Source organism: Otolemur garnettii, unplaced genomic scaffold (genome assembly GCF_000181295.1).
Source record: "Otolemur garnettii isolate 467f Iridium unplaced genomic scaffold, OtoGar3 scaffold00164, whole genome shotgun sequence".
Lineage (NCBI taxonomy): Eukaryota > Metazoa > Chordata > Mammalia > Primates > Galagidae > Otolemur > Otolemur garnettii.
This window is the reverse complement of record NW_003852559.1, coordinates 913094-936057: the sequence shown is the minus strand read 5'-3', so window position 1 is coordinate 936057 and position 22964 is coordinate 913094.

Genomic DNA, 22964 nt, shown 5'->3' with positions numbered 1-22964 from the left:
TATAGCTTTCATATGAAATCTATAACAGCCTAAGTGTATGGGGAGGGGGGAGGGAGAAGTGATTGGAGGGATCATTTCTATGGTTTATCTTACAAGGGTACAAGTAAATCTTTCTAAGAGTAGAATATGATTGTCTTAACACAATAACTAAGAAAATGACATGTAGGCTATGTTAACCAGTTTGATGAAAATATTTCAAATTGTATATGAAAACACCACACTGTACCCCAGAATTACATTAATGTACATAGTTATTATTTAATAAAAAAACCACTACACACCCACACAAATGATAAAACATAAATACAGACTGAAGAGGGGGAGCAGGGGGAGAAGGGAGGGAAGAGGAGAGAGGGCAGTTGGCAGGATCTCACCTAATGTGCACAATGTGAGGGTATTGATACACTCCTTGGGTGAAGGGCTCAACTAGAACTTGAACTTTACCTTAGAATTGAAAACAATGTAACCTAAAAATTTGTACCTTCATATTAATTTGAAATAAAAATATTAATGATTTAATGCAAAAGAAAAGAAAAGAAAAGAAAATCAAGCAGGAGGACTGGAAGAGAAGATGGGTCAACTCACACCTCTTGGATACAGTACACACTATTTGAGTGAAGGGCACTGTTATCACTTTGACACAATCTGTATAAAAACAACTTATGTAACCAAAACATGTGTACCATCTAATAATCTAAAATTTTAAAAAGAAAAAGACTAAAAATGGCTCCCTGATAGAGGCCCAGCTATTTCTCTGACTTTTATTTACCTCTTCTTCCCTTCCCATCCCTCACTCACTGGCCATTTTGCTGTTCCCCAAATGTGCAGGCTATAGTCCCTGTTCAGAACTTTCATATATCAATGCCTGGAATGCTTTTCTCCCAGATATGTGCCTATGGTGGACTCCTTGCCTTCCTTGAGTCTCTGATCAAGCATCTCTTTATTAGTGTGGCCATCCTAACTATCCTAGCTGAAATAGTAGCCTCCTAACACAGTAATCCCTAGCCCCCTTTTCAACTTTATTTTCCTTTCTCATTTATATCTATATTTTATAGATTTATAGATTGATAGAATTACATAGCCCATTATTACAAGTATTTTGTAGTATTTGATACTACTATAGTATTTGATGTAGTACCAAAGTGATTTCTCAAAAGATTGCTATAATGCCAAGACTTTAAAAGACTGTTTCATCTCCAAGACTGATAATATAATTATCAATATTAAATACTAACATTTTGAGACAATCTTTGCCAATTAAGCAAAACAAAAATAATATGTTATTTTACTTTGTTTGATTATTGACCAGTATCTCTTAACGTTTTGATTATAGAACAAATTAGAAAGATGACAGTTTCTCTTTATTTGAGGGAAATAAAAGAAAAAAGAAACCTGACCTCTACTTCATATACTCCACAAAATCAATTCCAAGTAGATTGAAGATCTAAATGGAATGGTAAAACCATAACGTTTCTGCTATTGTCTGAATATGTCCCCCAAAATTCATGTGTTTGGACTTATTCCTCAGGGCAACAGCATTGGGAGGTGATTGAGTCAAGAAGTCTCCCCCCTCATGAATGCAACTAGGTGCCCTTGTGAAAGGGTTTGACTGAGGGTATTTGTTCCTTTCTGCCCTTCCACCTTCTGCCATGTGAGGACACAGCATTTCTCCCCTCCAAGGATGCAGTGTTTAAGACTCCATCTTGGAAACAGAGAGAAGCCTCTACCAGATGCTAATCTTTACTCTTGGACTTCTGTGCCCCTAGAAATAGGAAAAATAAATCTGTTTCTTAATAAATTACCCAGTCTCAGGTTTCTGTTAATAACAACACAAAATGGACTAAGGCAGCTGCTTTAAATAATATTAAAGAATATTTTCATGCATTTGGTATGAATGAGAAAGTTTTCTAAGAAAGACCTATAGAGAATTTATATTCTGTATAGTAAATTATTGAAAATGCTACTGTAAAGCCCATTCCCAACAGAATACTTTTCTGTTCAGGGACTTTTTCATATATTTATTATACACAGTAGAGTCTAAACCGCTAGTCCTGGCATTTTGAGACTCTTGTTTCCAAATTCAATTCAATGATTTATTTTATATATTTTACCTCCCCAAAGGAGATCTGTTCACCCTTTCTATGTGACCCTCATTTTCCTGGATTTTGCTCAAACTGTTTCATTCCTTGTGAATGTTCTTCATCTCCAAATAGCATAATATAGCTTCAAGTTTCAATATCACCTCTTTTAATTATTAGTTCTCCTCTGATTCCCAGATACAAGTAGTCCCTTTCTTCTGTGAGCACTGAGGAGGGTTATATTAGGCCTTTCTTATATATACTACTTTGTGCCTTGTCTTTTCCACAATGATTGGGCAAATCCTTTGAATGTAGACACATCCCCTTATCTATTTTTATATCTCAAAATGTCTAACATGGTAATGTGGTATCTTATACATAGTAAGTCTTCCATATTATATTAATTTTACTTACATGTGTATGTATCCAAATATGGATATGTATAGAAACATACATATGGATGAAGATTTATACACATATGTGAGTGTGTATACATATATATATAATACACACACATATATATATATACACACACAGAGGGTGCCAAATGGTGTCAGACAATGTATAGCAATTTTAAGAGATGTTATCTATGTATTACTATCAAGGCTGAACTAAATGCTACACTCATCCATTTGACCGGCAATTTATACCCTTTTGGGAGATGATTGCTTTTACTTCCAATAAGATCTTTTAACATGGGTATACATTTTTTGATGCCCCTGGTACATGCACACACACACACAAACATAGATTTTAAGTATAAAGATCTTGTAAGCCAACAGAACCATGGCATATCTAGGATGCATATCAAACTTTTCAGTGCCCATCTCAGATAATAAAGCATAACATTTGGTCTTACATTATTTTAAAATTAATACAAATGTCAAAATTTTACAATTTCTCCTCTAAATATAAGGCATCATTTTAATATTCACTTGTTTCTTAAAAAATTAATTTTTGTTCTTGAAAAATGATGACATTAAAACTAATTGCATATAGTTAAGATTGTTCTAAACATTCTAGTTTTAAACCCAATATATATAATGTGTATACATATATACATATATGTATAATTTGCATACATATACACATTATATATATATCTACATATATATGTGTATATGTCATATATATCTGTGCTAGAACTTCCCAAAAATTTTTTAAATTTTTAAAAATATACATATTATATATATATATAATGTGTATACATATGTGTGTATACACCATATATATCTGTGCTAGAACGTCCCCAAAAATTTTTTAAAAGTGCTTTCTCTTGACTTTAGCATACTCTGTTGGGTAGTATTTACCTGTGAATATAGCTTTGTTCATGGCAATTTCCTAATCCGATGATTATCTATGTTTCATATTTTCACATATGGAACCTGTCCTACGATAAGTATGTTTCGTTCCAAATATATTATATAGTTTCATCTATAAAACAAAGCAGTGACTGTACTCGACATCCCTATAACTTTTATAACTTTGGAAAAACCACAAATGGCTTCACATTTATAATCTGTCTTTCATGGATTTTCTTTTTAATTCCATTTGCAATGAGATCAGTGCCAAATTTTAACTTTATAATTTTATTCACTTTTTAACTTCAGGGATTCAATATTTATAAAATCAAATGTCTGTGCTTGCCTCTTTTTAAAAATGAAAGCACAGTTCAACTTAATCTCTTCAAACTCTGCACTTCTCCTACCTCACTCCTTCCCAATACTCTTTTATATAGAAAAGATTTTATGGAAAGGAGAAAAAAAATAATTTAAAAGCCATAAATGAATGAATTTTGGATTTTCAAGAGTAACTACCTCTTAGCCTTCACTCTAAAGCTTCACTTTTTTATTTCATAAAAAATTACTGCAGAATGTTTTGAAAGAAATGGAATGTCTGCGTTTAATTATTTAACTCTGAAAGGTGGCTGGTTATTTCTTTGACATCATGCTTTCCAGATTAGAAAAAAAATCACATGACTTTTAAGATATTAAATCTATAAAAACTGTATCTATATAATTAAACTTCAAACCCAAACTATATGCTAAAAGATACAAAATTCTATAAAAGTATTTATTATTTGAGTGAAATTTAGAATCACGTAGGTGAAATCTCTTTCCAAACCTACAGAGTATGATTTAGGATCCTGTATTGAATGAGAATTCCTTACAGTTAATAAAATGCACCTTCACAAGTATAAGTAATAAAAAAGAAAACCTTTGACCTTTTGTATGTGGCCAGCACCCTAATCTGGCCCAAATCATAAAATGTCTTAATCAAAGTAAACTACATCAAATATACTACAAATGATTAGGTAAGAGCAAGATCTTTGTGACCAAAATGAATTTGTTTCGATGATAACCCTGAAGAAGTAAGAAAAGAAAATGTATGTGTTGAAATGTGTAGGTTTTCGTTGTAAATTCAACACCACCTCATGGAAGTGAATATGGACAGGAAACAATATTTTATCATCACTTCAAAGAAATATGATTTTACTGCAAAAAGAAATATGGCTAACACATTAAGAGCAGTTGTTAGGAAAAGCAATATTGGTTAAACTGAAGTTTGCTTGTAATTCAGCCAACTCCCTTCTTTCATCAGATTTGCATTCTTCAAAACTGCAGCTTTGCAGAATGATGAAGTCTTTTTATTATTCATCTTTGCCACTGTCTCAGAATTAGCAATCACGATGGTTACAAAAAAATCAATTAATCATATTTATGATGACAGCCATGACTGTTATAAAACAGACATTCTTAGAAAACATGCCCTTTTCTTTACATCAAAACCTGTTGAATATGCTCTTTTTATCCCCTGAGGCTTTGAAGATGTCCTTTCTAAGGAAGAATAATGAGTTGTAAATCTAATAGTAGCCATTGCTAATGGTAGAAATAAACCAAAGTCAGAATTTTAACTTCAATTTGTATTGCCAGTTACTTTTTCCGTTGCTTATTTCATCATTTGAAAAATATGAATATACTTTACTCATTAGTAATTCACTCATTCAATCACATTGTTAAGTACTGGATTGTTCCCTGGGTGCTTAGAACAAGAACTTCAAGTAAGACCAAATTTGGAGAAATGCTCAGTTTACTGATGAACTAATATTTGAAACTGATTATAGCTAAGAAGTAGGAACTTTACATCATCCAAGTGACATCCATCAAAACCTTCAGAAATCTGCATGGCATGGCATGGCCTTATTAACAATGTTTTAAGCGATATTTAGTTCAGTTTTTTAAAAAGTTGTCTTTTTATATTTAATCAGATTTAGAAATGAGTTCTTAATCAGTTATAAAATTCTTATTTTTTAGCTAACTGTAATTTATACTTAGAGAATTTAAAGTAAATCTTATAGAGCTATGGTCACCAACCTTTAGAAAAATTTAAAACTTTTAAACTGAAGTTTATTTAGTACAGGGACTCTTCACTTCTTTTGTGCACAAATCCTTTGGTAGTTTGAAGAAGTGTATGGACCAAATGTCCATTATATAATGTTTTCAATACCATAAGATAAAATTCAGAGGCTTACAAAAAAATAATTATACCAAAATAGATATTGTAGACATATTTAAAACAAATGTGTAATATAGCAATATATAAGGTTATTTATTAACACGTCAAATAACAATAGTAGATGTAAAGGCTGTGTGACTTCAGAGTTGCAATGCTCAAAATTATATTTCAATATGTCTGTAACAACTATTTGAAAGAAATGGTAAATTGTAAGTACGGATCAGTAAAATGAAAATATGTTGTTTTTTGCCCAAATCCCCAGACATTTTAAAATCTATTTGTAAAACCTTATGTACCATATAAGGTCTAACAATTAAGTTCACAAACTCATCCTAAGAAAAGTGCCACATACTACATTGCTGAATATCACCATGATTACCTTTCAAGTACTCACATTGGGAAACTATGCACTGACACTGGTGCCTAGTCTACCATTCAAAGCAATTTTGAAACTCTTTCTCTGGAATGGCCATCAGATCTATCGTCCTAGGGTACACAAAACACCCAACAGAAATAATAAATGTCACTCAGCAAGACACTGCCACATGTCAGCATGAACACAGCTGTGAGACACTAATATACCAAGGTTATAAAACCTTACCATGTTGTTTGTACAGTGGTACCAACATAAGCTCACAGTGGCAAGTTCACAAACTTAGTTGTCAGATTGTCATATGACCTTGAAATCCCACTTTCTTAAAAGAAAGGAAGGAAGGAAGGGAAAGGAAGAAGGAAGACAGAAAATTGAAAGAAGGAATATAAATAAAGGCTTACGTCTATCATTAGGCAATGCTAACAAGTTATGTTGGAATTGTGGAGTGCAGATTGTAAGGTAGCAAGACCTCCAGAGCCTTGGAGGTGCATTGAAGGAATGACCCAACTCCCTTCTCCTCCCTTCCTAAAACAATAGTCCTTTCTCTTTGCTCCTTCTGCCAGAAGTCATGTAGCTTCTGTATACTTTCCTATCTTTTGCCTAAAAGCATATAGCCTTCTTTTCCTAAAGTTAATTTTTACCCCATCAACTGAGATTCATGCCCTTAAGAATATTGTTTATGATAAAGCTCCTTTTACTTATCCAGTTACTTTCCCCTCAGCCTTGTAAAACAAAAATATACCCACTCACTTTCCTTGCTGATTTGCAACATTGTTAATATAAGCAACCTTGTTTAGGTACTATATAAATAAAGCTGTTCACCTGGTTTAGTGCTGGCCGCAGTCATCAGCTGCAGCAGACCTCCCAATCCCATCTCCTTGTCTTTCATGTAATCTATGTCTCTTGTGTGACTTATTTTCTCAGTTCCCCACCATTCCCCCTCTGGTTCATTCCCTCTCGTGCTGCTTCATGAAAGGAATACCATATTCTTCACTAAAAAAGGAAAATCTAATGTGAGCATATTTGTATATGTGTATATATATGAGCATGTATTTGAAGAACTGTTTGGAAAGTATCCAGCCATGCAATATGAAAAATAGTATTAGCAATGTCTGGATGCTTTCATAGATACATGGATATACATTTGGCCTGAAGTAAAGGAAAATTGAGGATAATTTTGAAAATCAGGAGTACAACATAGGTCCTGTGGGAGTCCTAGGACTTCAGGTGAAGGAAGTGCTGATTTGTTCACACTTTCCATTATGTTGATGAGAAAAATGAGGACAGTCAGAGATTTGTTATAATTCATACTTCCAGGTAGTGAGAGACATGGAATTAGAATCCTGGATCTCCAGATTGCTTTTCTCTGGTATGGTTTTATTTAATTCTATTTTAAACTCTATAGTTATTTTTTAAAAAACTAACTTGGTGGAAACAACTGAAGTGCCCACCAATAAAGAAGTAGATTTTTAAAATGTGGTATTTATATATTCTGGAGTACTTCTCAGCCAGAAAAAGGTGATCTAGTATCTTTCATAACAACCTAGATGGAACTGGACATCATTCTTCTAAGTGAAGTATCAAAAGGTTGAAGAACCAAACAACACAGTTACTTAATACTAAATTGGAACTAATCAATTAAAATTTAATGTGCACATATAGAAGGAGAACTCAATGAAAATCAATCAGGTAGGAAGGGGAGAGGAGGAGGCATGAATTCACAACTAATGGGGACAGTGCACACTATCTGAGTGAAGGGCACTCTTAAAACTTTGACTCAATCTGTACATAAGCAAATTATGTAATCAAAATGTGTGTACTCCTGTAACATTCTGGAAATAAAAACTAACTTGTAAAATCCAAACAGAAGTAAATCTATTAAGTCACTGAACTTTAGGTAAAACGTTATAGTCAATTTCTTCCTTAGTGCCAATGATGATGAATCTAACAAACTGTTAGGTTCACTGTGAAGACTAGCGATACAAGCCCTTTTCAGAATTGACCATTCTGGTTTCCATTTTCCAAGGTTGGTGACTCTTTCTAAATATGGCACTGCACCAATTTTTGCGATAATGAGGACTATAAAATGGCCCAGGCATTCTTGTGTTTGCTCAAGGAGACAGTTACTATCAAGAACCATTAGTCAGTATACCTTTGCTAAATGAGATTTCTAATTATAAATAAACGAATATCCATTCCTTCTCTAGATAGAAGCCATAAGGACTAACACTGAAATTCAGAGAATATGCACACTTTTATCAGATGTCGTATTTTTTCATTGATGTCAGAATACAGGTTGAGTAGTGAAGAATAAAATAAAGTTTCTGGATTTGGAAAGAAAGATGAAAACATTTTACTATAAAGTCCTTTACACTAGAATGTTTATCACAGCTCAATTCACAATTGCCAAGAAGTAGAAACAAACCAAGGACCCACCAACTCACAAATAGATAAATAAACTATGGCATGTGTATATCATGGAATACCATTCAGTCATAAAGGAAGATGGAGACTTTATATCTATTGTATTTACTGGAATTGTTTTGGAGAACATCCTCCTAAATGAAGTATCGCAAAAATGGAAAAGCAAGTACTTGATGTAGTCAATACTACAAAACTAGTAGATGAACCACCATGGAGAGAAAAACAATTAAATTCAAGAAGCAGGAGAGAGAGGAGGAGGGACAGAGAGGTGGAAGTATGAGGGAGGGGGAGGCTGAAGGAGGAGAGGGGAGGAGAGAGAAGAGGAGGGAGGGAGATGTGGGAAGAGGAAGGGGGTTTGGTAAACTCTTAACTGACACAATGAGGGGATATATGGCACACCTCCTAGGTGAAGGGCTCAACTACAATTTGGACTTTACCTAACAAATGCAAATAATGTAACCTAATCATATGCACCTTTATATTAAACTGAAATTTTTGAAAATAGAAAGAAAAAAAATTCTGGATTAGATTTGTAATTTACAGTCATTTCTCAAGGAAAATGTCTTAGAAAAGGAAAAGGAAATTGAGGGGATAATTTTGAAAATTCAGAGTATAATACAGGGAAAATAGCAGAACTAAAATGCCACCATACAAACGAGATTGAATTTTAGAAAGCATTGCAGATAAAGACTAAAAGCAAGTTGAACTTTTTATTTCTTATTGAGTTGCCCAAATCTGTACCTCTTAAAACAAAAGGACTTTATCATTTCTATATATTTATATTTCCTATTATATCTAACTCAGAGGCTTTCTGCTTGCAGCATTCAACAAAACTTGAGCTGATAGAAAGAAACCCCAGAAATCATTTAGTCCAACATTTTCCTATATGGAAGGTAAACATGCATCTCTAATTTAGTGGTCTAAGGAATATTAATGAAATATTTTATTAATACGAAGTTATTAGGGCAACTGAGGACGATTGCTTATTATTGGTTTGATTATATAGTGGAAGAAAAATCTGATAAATTTTAGAGAAATATTTTCTTGGCACTATCCACTGCATATATGTTGAATATACATTATTTTAATTTTCAGGACTTGATTAAGTAATGTTATTTCCACTTGCAGTTCAGGAAACTAATGTGTGAAATGGTAGATCAACTAACCCAAGATTAAGATGGTAGTAACTAGCAGAGCCATGATTCAAACCAAGGTTAGCCACCCTTAACTCCTGCTATTTTTGTGGGGTTTTTTTGTTTTATTCCAATTCAAACTGAAAATCTGAATTCTTTTACTTATTTAATTTTTTTTTTTTTTTTGGTTGGGAGAATCATTAAGTGAACAAAGAGCCAGGTTACACTGTTTGTATTTGCTGGGCAAAGTCCCTCTAATAATAGTGTTCTGTCCCCAAGAGGTGTGTCACACTGTGACCCCATGCCCCCTCCCTCCTTCCTTCCTTCTCTCTGCTCCCTCATTCCCCTCCCCCCACCATGTACTAGCACTAATTGTCCTCACATCAAAATTGAGTACATTAGATTCTTGCTTCTCCATTCTTCTGATGCTTTCTTAAGAAGAATGTATTTCAGCTCCATCCAAATTAATACAAAAGATGTAAAGTCACTATCTTTTTTAGTGGCTGAATAATATTCCATAGTGTCCATATACCACAGCTTATTAATCCATTCCCAGATTGGTGGACAGTTAGGTTGCTTCCATCCTGCTATTTTAAAAGAGAGAAAGGAAGGGGAGAGAAGAAGGAAGACAGAAAATGAAGAAAGACATATGAAAAAAGGCTCACAGCTATATTTAGGCAATGCTAAAAAGTTACCAAAGTTACCTTGGAATCCACACCCATTTGATCAGTCACTGATGTCTGCAGAAAGAAAAAATAAGGAGTACTTTATGAAAAATGAGAAGAAAGGGAGACAGGAGAATAAAGGTTTAGAGGCTGTTCTCACCAACTCTCCATTAGTGATTCAGAGAAAAAACTTCCATTTATTATTTTCATTCTGTGTATGTGTCCTTTCTATTATGTGATATCTAATATTAGGCTATACTTTATTTAAATTTTCATATTTGCTAATAAGTTAAAATAGAAAAACTTTGATAAGTTTGTTCTTCCTTTTGCAAGATGTTACACAACTGAAATTCTTCTACTATAGAAGATGTGTAAAAAAATTATAATAATTTTTAATTTACATATATGTTTTTGTATGATGGATTCATATTATCTTTGAGTGAATATCTCATTATAAAATAATTCATCATGCAACATTTCTATTTTCAAACTATATGTAGTTTACTTTATATCTTTTGACGCTATTCACATCAAATCTGCCTGAGTTACTCTTAGGTACTAAACCCTTCTTATTTGAGCTGGAGACATGTTTATGACTAACAGTGTTTTTTTTTTTTTTTAAGTGAATACCAATTTGCTCTTTCTCTCAGGAGGCTGGATTAGAAGAGAAAAAGGAATAACGCCTATTTGATACTTGGCAAGAACATATTTTCAATTCCTTTAAACTTCTTGTATTGATACTTCATTAATCAATATGAACCACATGAGAGATTTTAGTTCAAATGTGGTTAGTGCCAAGATTTTAAAAGATATTCTATGGGTCATAGCCAAGAACGTAATTGTGGTCAGGACTTAGAAATCATCTCACTAGCTGATAAGTCAGTTACCAAATCATAAGATATATTATACTTGAAAAAAAAAACTTGGAAGTTTCTCTGATGGTCCAAATGCTATTGACAGAGATGCTCAGTCCAAACGTCTGGCTTATTAATCTTTTCACTACCTGAATAAAATTATAATACTTTTGAAATTTACAGACGTTGGGATCAGACTCAGTAAGACAAAAGTTTAATGTCTGGACTTCTCACTTGGTTAGTCACTGTTAATTGAACAACTATCTTCTGTGCTTGTGGAACATGTATTTTGATCAAGAATTTGAGGGCCACGTATTTCAGTAGACATTAGACACCTCTTTTGCTCCAGTCTAAAAACAACAATTTGTTTTAATAAATTTCAGTTATCACTTTCCTCCTGCCCATTATTAGCTTAGTTATCAGCATGTGAGGGAGATAAAAATGAAAAAGATGTAACTTCTATCTTTAGTATTTACACTCTACTGCAGAAAGAAATTGGAAGCCCATATAAACAATATAACAGAGAAATATGCCTACGTGGTTGTGAGTACGATGTGTGTACGTGACAGAAACTTCAGACTGGATAGAGATGAGAAATCAGGGAAGGGCTTCTAGCTAACACCAACCAAGGTCCAAAGACAAGAAGAGAAAATCATAAATACACATCTTCATAGTTAAGCACTGAGTACTCTGTTTCCTCTGCCTCATCCCTAAATTGCTCCAGAATCCAATGTGCTTCCAAACTGAAGGCCCCCATTAACAACTCACTCACGCAAACCACTCTTGCACAAACAAGAAAGTTACAAACATCTGGGAAAAGAAAAGCAGAGGATTAAAATCTGCCTACGTACAAAAGCTTTCAGGAATTTTTCCACTATGAACAACTGCTTCATATTTTTGTGTTTATTCCTCAGTCCTTTCTCCTTAGCTCTTTCTCAGTCTGTGTTCTTTGTACACACTAGCTTCACTTAAGGGTGTGGACTAAACTGTCAGACCAGCCCTGTGACCTTTTTGGCCAAGAGTCATCTTGGAGTTCCATCTGCCTCTGGAACTAAGTTATCTCTAAGATCTCTTACTCTACTCTTTTTTATTTTGCACATGATGAGACCAGGCCAAAAATATTAAGTAACTTCTCTGTGCTCACATAGTGTTAAGAGGCAACTGACATCAAACCCATTGGTTTTTCCATTATGTCATTCTATTAACTATTGTTGTCATAAAACAGGACATCTCTGACTCCACTTAAGGTATGATGAACAATATCATCAGATAACTATTTCTTATTCACCCAAATTTAAGCCAACATTCATATAAAACATGCTCATCAGGTAGACAGTGATAGCATGGTAATTGAATAGCGTCTCTCCTGAGCAAGCTGAAAGGCATGATCTACTTGGGGCTCTTAATTCAAAGAAAAGCTTTGAATGAAGTCACTACTCACAGTGGCTTCTCCACAATTTCCCTATTTTTTTTCCACTCCACAATATCTGCACTGACAGGGAATAAAGACTCTGGGAACTGACTCTATAAGATAGCTCCAAATCTCACCAGTCATGTGCTATTTGGGCAAGTGATTTAAGCCTTAGTTTTCTTATCTGTGAGTTGCAAAATTATGTCTTCTTTAAAAAGAATTCCTCTTCTGGCTTTATACCCAAAGGAAATTAAATCAAAGAAATATCTGCACTTCCACATTCATGTTCATGCATCATCATTCAGAATATCCAAGCTATGGAAACAACCTAAGTGTCTGTCAACACATAAACAGATAAAGAAATTGTGGTAGACACATACATATGTAGACACTGGAATATTATTCAGCTTTAAGAAGGGCTTGCCATCTAAGACAACAAGGATTAACCTGGAGGACATTATGCTAAGTGACACAAGCCAGACGCAGAAAGCAAAGTAAAGCATCATCTTATTTCTATGTGGAATTTTAAACAGTCAAGTACATAGAAACAGAGAGTAGAATGCTATTTACCAGGGGCAGGGAGATGGACACATGTAGGTCAAATGGTGCAAAGTTGCAGATATGTAGGATGAATAAATATAGAGATCTAATATACAATGTGATGGTTATAGTTAATAACTCTGTATTATGTGGCAATTTGCTAAAAGAATACATTTCAGATTGCTCTCATCACACACACAAAGTCTATATTCACTAGACTATCATAATCATTTCATTAGGTATATGAATATCAAAATACCAACTTGCACACCTTAAAGATAAATAATTTTTTAAAAATTCAATTACAAATAAATCCCTTTAAAGATTTAAGTATTAAGTGAAATATAAAGTGTTCAATATAACATAAGCTCCTTGGCACACTGAATAAACCCAAAAAAGGCAGATTTTAGTTTTGTAATAGTTGCTTCTAATTAAAATATACACAGGAGGGAGGTAGAGACCATTGAGATTGTTTATCAAGTTCTTGTTTTTGAGTTTCCTGGTTGGAGTTCTCTGAAACTCCTTTGAAACAGTGTGCAGCTTTGTCTACATTTGTGAATTAGGACTTAGCAAAAATCTCAGGAGATACCGAGCACCTTTCATTGTTTCATGGTTTCTTTTGCTCCCCTCACATCCTCTTCTCTCCTACTAGACTGAGTGTTACCTGAGCACAGACTGAGTTACTCATCGCTCTACTCCCCCAGACCCTTAGTAGGCAGTCAATAAATTCCTAATGAAGAATGGTCTAATTATTTACATGACCTCGCTGACTTTTTCCTTTCTACCCTGGAACATGCTCTCTTCTTACAACTTTGTAATAAGGAAAATACATACTTAAATGCAACAAGAAATATTAACTTGTTAAAGATTTGAATCGTTTCTAAATCATATGGGAAGCCAAGCAGCATACTCAAAGTTTCCATCTTTCAAAGAGTTTGACGTATGGATGTGCCTTCCTTTCAGATTATTGCTTTGGATGGTAAGGGAGGAAGCTGCAGAGGGTTGTGTTAGGGAATCGACAAATGACAATGGCAGCAACTCACTAAAATTCAAGAAAAATGAAGTTTATTAAAAAGATACAGAACCCAATTTTGGGCAGTACACCTGGCTCTAACTGGGCTTGGAAAGTTGTTGCACATGAGTTTCTCCATGTCTACAAAATCTTACAAAATGTTTGCAGCATATTCTTTATGTGTTAGCCACCTCTTTCTGAAATATTTTAATGAATATTTTGTAAATAAAGATATATTTGGCTACAATATCCCTATGAATGACAACTTTAGGGGCAACTTTGGGGAAACACTGTATTTTGAAACATTTATATCCCTTCTACAAATATTTACTGATGTCCAAAGGGACATATTCTTTAAGGCTTATCATATAAATATTTCTGAAAATAGAGCCATTGTCTTGTTATGAGAATTCTTTCTCATAACTGAACTATAGGTACAAGTTTCCATGATCTACCAATGACATTTACAATACCAAGTCAAGACTAAACTCAAGCTTAAAAATAGTATAAATTTTATTTTTATTTAAAGAAATGGGAACGTAGAAATACACAGTCCCAAGAGAGTTAAGAGAATAAGTTTTTAAAAAAATCCCTAAGAAAACCAATTATTTAGTGTAGATTATTTTAAAGAAAAAAAGCAATACATTTATTTAATGTGTAACAACTCAAGGTTCATGCAGAGTAATGATTTTGACTGGTGTCCTGTGGCACATTGGTGGGTTGTGAGAGGATCATAGGTATTCAGAGAAAATTTTTAAAGATAATTAACTTATTTTTAAAAGAAGTTCAAAGTACAGTAAGTATATTCTTTTTTTTTTTACTCTTTTTCTTTAATCAATTTAAGCATGCTGCAGAAGGTTAACCAGAGGTTCACATGTGCCACGTGATAAAAACGGCTGAAAAATACTGATGTAGAAGACTGAAAGGTGATAGGTAGATTACATACTAATCAGGTCAATGAATTGGGGAATGTTTATCATCGAATGTTTCAGACATTCAGATATTTCACTGTCAATGCAATGGTAATCAGAGTAAATTTTTCATTATTTTTATATTTTATATTTCCCAGGCTACAGAAGAAGAACTTAAGGACTATATTTAAAGAAGTTAAGGCCTCAAAAATGTCATTTTAAAAATCACGGCCGCTACTAAGCCGCAGGCATTCTTGCATTCAGTTAAAGCAGGAGGTGTCATCACCAGCAGCATTGTATGTTCAGCTGGCAGCTGAGTAACCTGATGAGGCCAAGGAAGCATTTTTTCCCTTCATAACGAGTATTCATTTTATGAAATGTTTTTAAAACCTTTCCTAATGCCATGGAATCATCTCACTGTTAGAATGGCCAGCCATTTTATATCTTCAGTGATCATGAAGACATTTGGATGGCTGTGATACTTCCCAGGATAATTCTATCTCTTGATGCATTCTCTCTGCATACTCTAAAAAATGAAGCTATTAACCAGGAACCTTCTGGGGGAATTATTGTGTAGGGTGAAGAAGAGTAAATTTAAAGCATGACTTGCCTTAAATTCTGATCAATATAAATTCGATAAGTGTCGGCCATAAAAGGCCAGAGGAAGAGTTTTGTAAGGATGAAGCAATTATTTCTTGCAGCTTGGGAACATCGGCACATTTGTTTCATCTGGAAGGTCTTGTTCCCTCCACTGGGACCTGACCTTACAGTTGGATTTTTACCAACTTCAGAGTCATCTTCTCAGACCCCTAAAATGTTATATATCACTGTGTCCCTCAAGGAAGGAGAAGATTCTTGAGAAAGCATCGAGAGTTAAGGGTACATGCTTGTTAGGTAGAAGACAAATAAGCAGAGAAAGTTATCAACAGACGTGCCAATGAAAAAAAAGCAACAAGATAAAGTTTAGAGAAACTGAGAAAAATTAACTAGATAATCTTGATGATAAATATCCCAATATAACAATAGAAGCAAAGAAAGAACGTACATCCACAGCTCAAATCCATAACTTAGATGGGGCAAGAGATAATAAGAAAAACAATTCACACAATCTTAATAGAGTAATACAGGTCCAAGAGACACACTGTAGGACAAGTAGCAGTGATAGCACAATTACAACAGCACAACTGGTCGCTCTCATCAGCTGTCTTCATGATATGAGGCTGTATTTGCTAATAAGAAAAGAGTCCTAGGGGTGGTGCCTGTGGCTCAAAGGAATAGGGCACTAGCCCCATATGCTGGAGGCAGGTTCAAACCCAGCCCCAGCAAAAAAAAAAAGAATAAAAAGAATAGAGTTGTAAATGGTACTTGTTCCATATTTCCAAGATGTGTGTTGACAAAATTTAAGAGATTGCATAAGCTTATGAAAGTATACACCGAAAAAATTCATCACTATTTCCATGCTATCTGCATACCACCAACAGAGGGCCTTCAATAAAAGTAACATTTACTGAGTATTACTTGTTTGGCACTTTTCTAGTCCTCAGGGGTTCAACAATGAGCTAAAACAGACCAGAGTCCTGCTCTTCTAGACTGTATAAGTTAATGGGAAGAACCAAAAAAATAAATTATCACTGAAATATATAATTTCAAATCATGGCATGTGCAAGTAAAGAAGAGAAAGAAAGACTCGAGGAGCAGCTCCTAACCAGGTTTTCAGGATCAGGACTTACTTCCCTGAGGGTGTGTGAATCGAGATTAAAAAATTAATGGATGTAAGTGAACTCTGTGAAGGTGTATAATAGAGACTGTCCCAAGGCAGATGTATCAGTGTGTCCAAAGGCCTTTGACAGAGCAGATACTTTTGAGAATCTGAGAGACCAGCATGCTTGTACTCAGAGAGCTTAAAAGAACAGGGTAGAAAAAGCTCCTGTGTCCTTTTGTCACTGAGGAAGCAAATAACAGTGTGGTGAAGGTTGTGACAGGACTGAGCACAAGGGTGTCCTAACCCATGAGAACATTCACAGCTCAACAGAAACAAAAGCAATGGGAAGCCTCAGAGGAAAAAGAGCCAAGGAAGGGAGGTTTCCCAAAGACCATAGGAAGAATTTACTGGATAATCTAAACCAGTGCTTTTCAAAGTGTGGTCCCCAAACCAGCAGCATTTGCATAACCTGGGAACTTATTAGAAATACAAATTCTTAGACCCCACTCCAGTCCTTCTAAATCAGCAACTCTGGCAGTTGTGACCAGTAATTTGATGCATGCTAAAATCTTGAGGACCCCTATTCTAGATCCAAGCTGTTATTATCCTTGTGGACCAGTAACAGATTAAAACTATAGCAGATTACCATCTGCTGTGGATTTCGTGTGTAGTAGAATTATTATAAAAAATAAAATAAAATAAAAATCTTTCTGGATTCTATGTGTGTGGCTGACCAGTTGTCAGGAAAAACACTGGGTTATAAAGCACGGCTTTTCATTTTTAGCTCTGCATTTCAAAGTGTATCTGCTTATTTTGCTTATAAACCCAAAGTATCCCAAAATAATAATATATAATTTGGGAATAACTGCTCCTCTAAAAGTATTTTTACTTGATACTTTCATTTGGCACATAAAGGATTCTACTAAAACTTAAAAAACAATGAGGTGGCCCTAAGGACAGGTCAGTAATTGAATGAAATGATTGAGAAACTCTGATTTCTGATCTTATTATTAATATTTCAGAATTACTTACATAAATTTCATCTGCCTCTATGGCTAGGAATAAATCATGAACCCACACATGCAAATTTCTTTAGCTAAATCTCATTCTTTGAAAATGAAGTGATTGGTGACCTTTCTAAATAGTTTAGTGGCTCCTTCTCCTAACACTATAGGAGAATCAGAACTTGACTCCATCAGGATAATGTCAATCTTATTCAAAAAAGGAGCAAAAAAAAAAAAAAATACACCTGAAGAGCTGGGAAACAACTTATTTTTCTACTTGGGCCAAATAAAATGTTGATTAATTTTGTAAATGGCAATCAATAAAAAGCAAAACTTGCTACCTACAGCTAAGACAAATCTCATAAAAATCTCATTGAACTACAGCATTGATCCAAATCCCCCGAAGCACAGTTACAGGTATTACAGAGTAGGACAGCTCAGTTTCAATGCCACCATTTTTTAGCTGAGTTACATCAAGAACTTATTTAATGTCTCAGTCTTTTTCCCCCTTATCTTCAAAATGGGCATAACATTAGGACCCACCACCGTCAAGAGCATTGTGAGTTTTTTCTTTTTGTCTTCTTCTTCATTTTTTTTTTTATTTTTTTTAGTGAGAAAATTTCACTATATTTTCCAGACCAGTCTCATATTCATGGCCTCAAGTGACCTCTTACCTTGGTCTCCTAAGTAACCAGGACTACAGGTGTGTTGTGAATGTTAAGTGGCATAGTACTTGTAAAGTGCATAGACTACTGCCTGACACTGTGTCCAATAAGTGTTTGTTTTTATTCTTATTGCACTAATAATATGCTTAATATTTTATATTTAAAATAAAAGCCCAAGGAATGACCTAATACTAAAGTTAGTGCTTCATAAACTATAAGAAACTTACCTAACAATATTGCCTAAATACTTCTGACATGTGCTTACAGGTCCTTTTAAAACTCATTCTTCTGATATAAGAATGACCATGGATCTGCATGGTCATAGTATATGAGGTGGATTTAAGGGGGCCATTTGGGATAATCCAGGCAAATTACTGGCAGCTGATAGAGGATTTCTGCGCCTGTAGCTGTGTTTGCTCTGGTATTCTTGCCTATTGGTAGCCAAAAAAATCATATTAACTTTTCCTTCTTGTGTCCACCTGGCCCTCCACTACCAGACCTTGAATTCCAATGATGTCACCCTTTGAGCTTTCCATTCTTAATGTCCATCTGTTGAGTGCCTTTCTCTTCCAGCACAGACCTGTGAAGAATAACAACCCTGCATTTAACATAAAAACCTGGTTATTTCTATTAAATAATGTTTAAAATTAGACATGGCCTAATGCTTTCAACAGATCTGGCATATATTCATCAGAACTTCAAAATTCTACTTGTTCTCTTGTTTTCTATGGTGAGCCCAACAGAAAACGAAGCATGCTATACCGCCAAGTGTTACTGTCTACATTTAAAAAATAACAACATTTTAAAATCCACATTTTATCTCCAATTCGCAATATTTTTGAAACAAGGGAAAAAAATGACTTGTGGATTTGTAGTAAGAGCTGTTATGTAAAAATAAAATTAGAAAGAAAACTGAAAACATATGAATGACAAGATAAAGTCATGAGAAAAATGTTTTGGAGTTGTAGTGCTTTCTCGTGGCCTTCCTTCTCAATTCAGCCAAAGAGAAAGAGTAGTTTATGGTAAATATTGCAGGCAGAATAGCAGGGTGCATGTGTAGTCACACACATCTGGCACGCAGGTGTCCAAGTGGAATTTGCCGTCACTCCAAGAAACAGTCAGATACTGTCTTTTTAAATGGAAAATGGTGTGAGGACTAGTGGAATTCAGTGTTAGATGTCAAGTGTATAACATTTTCATATAAGTCAGCGTCACAGTTGGAGTTGTTGTTTGACATCCTTTTGAGTTAATTTTACCCAACTGAAAATGTTTCATAAAAATAAGACAAAAGCCAGTTTCTTGCTCTCCCTTCAGAATCAAGCAAATGAAAAGGAGGCTGTTTCTGGTTTCCATTGCTGAAAATCATATTTAAGAGTTAGGAAAAGATCAATGATTTTGTTGTTTTGTTGTCTGAAAAAAATAAAAGTACTATAGGAAGATTGTTGCTCAGTTATTTTTAAAATAGACTTCCAAGAACCAGTTCATTTTTGGACCCCAAATGGATTCTTGGTGGTTACAGTTTAAGTGTCTTCTTCTCAGGCTGTGTGCAGGCCTGGCTTGGATGCCACCTGCTTGTGGCCTGCAGGGAAGCACAGCCAGGCTCACATTGAACAGGCCTTCCACTTTTGAGAGGGGAGATGTGCCTTGGCCCCCAGCTTCTCTTTATCTCCCTGGGTGGGGGTGCTGATGTGCCATCTCAGCTCCCAGTTTCCCTCTCCGCTTAGTGGGGAGAGAAGTGGCCTTTTGGCCCCCAGCTTCTCTCTTTGACAGGACAGGAGCAGGGATATGACTGAAGATAAAGGGGAGGGCCTAAGGGCGGAGAGTAGGAACCAGTTACAGCTGGGGTCTGTTCCCCAGTGGGAACAGATAGTGAGGAGCCCCTAGTGACCTCACACTGATCTGGGTCCATTTGGCCCATTATTATATAACTAGAATAGCAAATTTCAACTCTCATAGCTTCTTCAGGAAGGTTTGGGGGAAGACCATGCATATTGAAAAGTGTGTTATGTAACCTCAAACTATCAGTGACCCGAAAGGCGGAAAGCAACAGCCAGTCCCGCAGGGGGAAAGGTGGGGAAACCGGACAGCTGGTGGCTTATAAAAGACCGTGCGCGTTTACAAGTCAGGGTCTCTTAGCTTAGGAGAGGGACCTGCCTGGCTCTTCCCGATGTATTCGTCTATCCTTGTAGTCTGTTTGCCTTTGTTCTGAAATAAATGTATGTGATCACTATTACTTCTTATTTGTGACCACTCGGTTGTCGTCTAAGCATCGGAACCTACCCTTGGCTCTAGGAGCCAAGAACCAGCAAACATCTGCCTCCAGAGAAGGGTGACCAGACGTCCCGCTTTTGGCGGGACAGTCCCGCTTTTCAACAATTTGTCCCGCCTCCCTTGGTGTTTTAAAAATGTCCCGATTTTTGGAAAGGATGCACGAAGGGGCGGGAGAACAAGAATGGAATATACTGTTTTCAGCTGCCATGTGGCTATTTCGCCAGAATATGAGTTTTATATTATTTTTGTTAATTTTATAATGTTAAACTGTAATAATAACAAATAATTGCTGAGAAGTGATTATCGAGAACTGCTTATCAAAGTTTGCATTTTCAGGCCCTGCCCCGCTGGGTCTCCCGGCCATATTGTCCCACCTTAGCGATGTTAAAATCTGGTCACCCTACTCCAGAGGGACCTGGCCCTCCAGCTCTGTTAATAGTCTAACTCTACAAGCCTTCCTGTCCTCCTTTCTCTCAGGTTCCATACTCCCTACCTTTAATCTTTTTTTTATTTTTATTTTTATTTTATTAAGTCAAATATACATAGGTCATGAATACATTCATGCATATGTGGGGTACAATGTGCTGATTTTTTTTTTATACAATCTGACGTGGTTACATCAAACCAATCATCATAGCTTTCACCTCCTTTACTTGATTATTGTTTCAAAACATCTATGTTCTACACTTCACAGATTTAACTTGTACCCTTGTCATATGTTCCATAGGTGTGGTCCTGCCTTTTACCCTCCCTCTGTTGAACCTTTCCCCTCCCCTTCCCTTCCACTCCACTTCTCTCCATCATCCTGGGCCGTAGTTGTGTTCTATTTTTTACAAGAAAAAAAGCTTCTGCACTGCCAAGAACACAGTAAGTAAAGCAAGCAGACTACACTCAGAATGGGAGAGGATATTTGCAGGTTACTTTTTTTTTTTTTTTATTAAACAAAGCCTTATAACCTAGGTTGTTGGGTGGAGGGAGGAATATAGTAACAAAATTACATCAACAAATATTTGTTGTAGTCATGGGGGCTGGTAACTTTATATTTTTGCACCTTGAAAATAGTCCTTTTATTTTTTTCTCCTCATACATATAAGTCATAACTACCCTGAAGTGGTGGGGTTTAGAATAGTCGCTTGATCTTAGTTTTCCAAGATCATCCATAATGAACATAAAACAGCTTCTTAGGACTGAGAAAGCTATTGAGGAGTCAGCCATAGGGATTATCGGCATCTTTCCACACAGCATGAATAGAACTTCCACTGTTGCCTCTAAACCATCCACTTCCACTCGCAGCACTAATGCTCCATTCCTTTAACACTGCCTCTTTGTGGTTCTGCTAAGGATTGATTACAGCAGTCACGTTTGCTTCCTACAGGTAGAAATTGATCTTTAATGGGTGGCATGTGTATAAAAGAGATATTTAGAAAGTGCAATCTCTGACATAGTTTATATACTGTCAATATCATTTGTCCTCCTTTCTGTTCTGATGGATTCTTCTTTTAAAATAACCTTACTCAATACTAACCTTTGACTTACCAAAACTGATATATGTCTATTATTAAAAGTCTGAAGCACAGGGCAGCACCTGTGGCTCAAAGGAGTAAGGTGCTGACCCCATATGCTGGAGGTGGTGGGTTCAAACCCAGCCTTGGCCAAAAACTGCAAAAAAAAAAAAAAAACAGTCTGGAGCACAAAATAAAAATAGGAATAACCCAAAGACAACCACAATTAGATTTGTGGGTTTTTTGTTTTTGTTTTTGTTTTTCCTGAAACCATCTCACTCTGTTCCCCAGGCTAGAGGGCCATGCAATCAGCTTAGGTCACAGCAACCTAAAACTCTTGGGGTTATGTGGTCCTTCTTCCTCAGCCTCCCCAGTAGCTAGGATTATAGGCTCCTGTCAGGACACTCAGCTAATTTTTCTATTTTTAGTAGAGATGGTGTCCCTCTTGCTTAGGCTGGTCTTGAACTCCTAAACTCAAAATATCTTCCTGTCTTGGCCTCCCAGTTGCAAGGATTATAGGTGTGAGCCTCCACACACAGCCTACAATTAGATTTAAATATATATTACCGTGAGGCTTTATTTAAGTAGATATGTGCATGCATTCCTACATTCTTACATTATCAGTTACAAAAGTACTGAATAAATTGCCATCACAAAATAATACTAATAATGTAATGCAATATTTTATCAAATTTATACCTGTACATAATTTTAAAAACTTTTCAATGTTTACAAAAAATAAAATAATTTCAACCTAATATGAATATACTGATTTCTAGATTTCCCAACAAAATATTATCTACTTAATTGTCAAAGAATAAACACAAACAACCACATCCAATCACCCATACACCACAAACATACATCTGATATGCCCATCCTTTTCATTTAATCACGTTATAG